The sequence below is a fragment of the Ursus arctos genome, unplaced genomic scaffold (genome assembly GCF_023065955.2).
Source record: "Ursus arctos isolate Adak ecotype North America unplaced genomic scaffold, UrsArc2.0 scaffold_12, whole genome shotgun sequence".
Classification (NCBI taxonomy): Eukaryota; Metazoa; Chordata; class Mammalia; order Carnivora; family Ursidae; genus Ursus; species Ursus arctos.
Window position 1 is genome coordinate 3320732 of NW_026622786.1, and position 2659 is coordinate 3323390.

Sequence of the window (2659 nt, forward strand, 5' to 3'; positions counted from 1 at the left end):
CTCAAGAGCCAAGCTGTTGTTGTTGTTGTTGTTTAAATAATAATAATAAAGAAGAGGCAAGGTCTTTACATGAAAATTGCCATAAATTCTGCTTTACCTCTCTGTACCATATACCAGGATTCAGAACATCTCAGCATGGGCCAACATGTTTATTTCTAGTTCCTAGCTTTGCCCTTAACACCCATAACTATGAGAAACATAAAAACTTCCCTGTGGTCTATAGTGCCTTTGTCTCTGACACACAGAGATTTTTTTATCCTCAGGGCTTAAATAAATCATGATTTGGGATGAGTAAGAGATATGCCTCTCTTTTGCAAACTGGGTGAAGGGTAAGTGGGAAAGAGTAGGTAGAAAAGCAGAACGAGCTTGAAACATTACAGCGGGCATGTTCTTAGACACACAACATAGTGGAAGACTGTGCATGGAAGTTGAGGATTGGGAGCCTGATTCCCTTAAATGGTCATTGCCAATATACCTGTAAGAACATCTTCATATATTCCTATGGGTTCACACACCAGGAAGACACAGGTCAGTGGGTAAAGCAATCCATATGTATGACAATAGGGGGCAGTGGTGACTCTGGAGACAAAGTGCTATATGTTTCTCGTTTCACCATTATTGAATAAAATTCTATTGATTGATTTCTTGATTTCTGCAAGTAAAATTAGCAGGCTTGTGTTTTGCTTCTAATGCTAACTAGTGAGATTTGAAACCCTGACCTTAAAATGCAAGTCTTCATTATTCATAAAAGTACAATCAGAATATATGAAGATGTCCCTTCTTTTCAGATAGGAGAGAGCATTTTGCATCATAAGTCAGCTCAGTTTGATAAGGTGTTAAACAAAGGACATTCACAGGAATATCAAGCTTATTCTGTGCAAAATGGAGCCATGTGTGCATATATTTTGCTTACCAATTTGTTTTGTTCTCTGTTAAAATATATGTATGTCCTTAGAAGTGTTATTGGGACAAATGGGTCTTACAAGACTCCAAAGGCTTTATAAATTTTGCAGTGGCATACAAAATACTCAGACTGGACTCTGGGAGCATATGTTGGACAGAGTTTGGGGTGCAAGATGTTTATTAAGGATGAACCCCTGTGAAAGGAAGAGTAAAGAGGTAGGACTGGGCAGTGGAAGAAATCAGACTGCCACAGAAGCTTGATAAAGCCTTGACCAACCCGCTGAGGAGCTCTGGAGCAAATACTGCTCTCAAGCATGTCCTGCTTTGGTCTGAAATGTCCTGTTCTGTTCAGGCAAGACATGCTGGGTGCTCCAGGAAGGATATGACTTTGGGAGCGCTTGGGTTGTTGGGGTCTCAGCAGGCGACAGTTTGCCTTCTGCTGGGTTTTGCAGTGCTTTCCCTTCTCTCCCTTTAGGCCTCTCTCCACTTGGATCCAGGCATTTCTCTGTGTGTTTCTAGTACTGGATAGAATAAAAATAAAGAGAAGTGAGCCCTTAGATAGGGAAAAGTGTCAGGGACAGAGCACCCAACAACTGTAGGGAAATTGGAGGGCTGGGCACCCACCTGAAGAAAGTATGAGGTGGTACCAGGCCTTGACCAGACCCAGAACTTGGGGAACCAGCAGGTAAGCATCAATTTGGGGGACTCCAAGAACCTCTTCCTGTCACAGCTATGGCTAGAAATAAGGGTAGACTGAGGTGCAAATTGTTCAAATCTTAGAGTAGGCAGTTAGGTTCACAGGATACCTGGAGGCCAGCAAAGAGAAAGTCATGGCCAGCGATTGTGAATGTCAGAGGCCTGTCCCCACAGCACTCCTTAAGAAGCTGGACTGAACCAGACAGGCCCAAGATGGCAGGTGCCATGACAGAAACCCCTGGCCAAATAAGGAAGAAAAAGCGAGAAAACCTGCTTCCAATCCTGCCCCCAGTAATGAATACCCACCCCCTTGTTAACAACTATTGATAAAAATAGAAACCTAAACCCCCAGGGCACAGTCCCTCCTTCTCTCTCTCTCTCTCTCTCTCTCTCTCTCTCTCTCTTACTTTCCCACTCTCACATCTCAGGAGTGTACTTTCACTTTAATAAACTTTTCTGCTAGTATTCCTCAGCTCATTTGCTGTGTTTTGTCCTTGAATTCTTTCTCATGACAACCTTTGGTGACATCTTTGGGACAGGATGGGTCAAGGCCTCAGGGTCTGGGATCTCCCCAGTTCATCCAGCAACACAACTAATAATTTAATCACAAAAAGAGGGAAAAAATTGATTTAACCAAATCAGTTATTTAAGCAGTAAAGAACATGTGAGAAAAAACTATGACAAAGATAGAAAAGCATGGAAAAATCTGGAGAGGAATCACAAGAGGAGAGTGGGGAAGGAGGAAGCACTCACGATGCTTTAGTAATGACTGTCTCCATTCCAGTTCCACCCCAGGTCATGGTGTCTGTCTGTCCCCATCTTCTTCTCTCAGGGAGCCCTTTCCCTGAAATTCTATCCACCCTGTGAGGGTTAGCAGAGAGCTCTCTCCTCTGAGTGTGAATGTCACTTCCTGCTTCAGTTCCCAATTCCTCAGGTTAGAGTGTTCTACAGATGGTCCCTCTATAGAGGGTCTTTGGGCCTCATTCCCTGCAATTCTCATTTCCATCTTCTCAGTCAATAAAACCAAACATGTGCAATCAATGAAACTCTTACTATTATG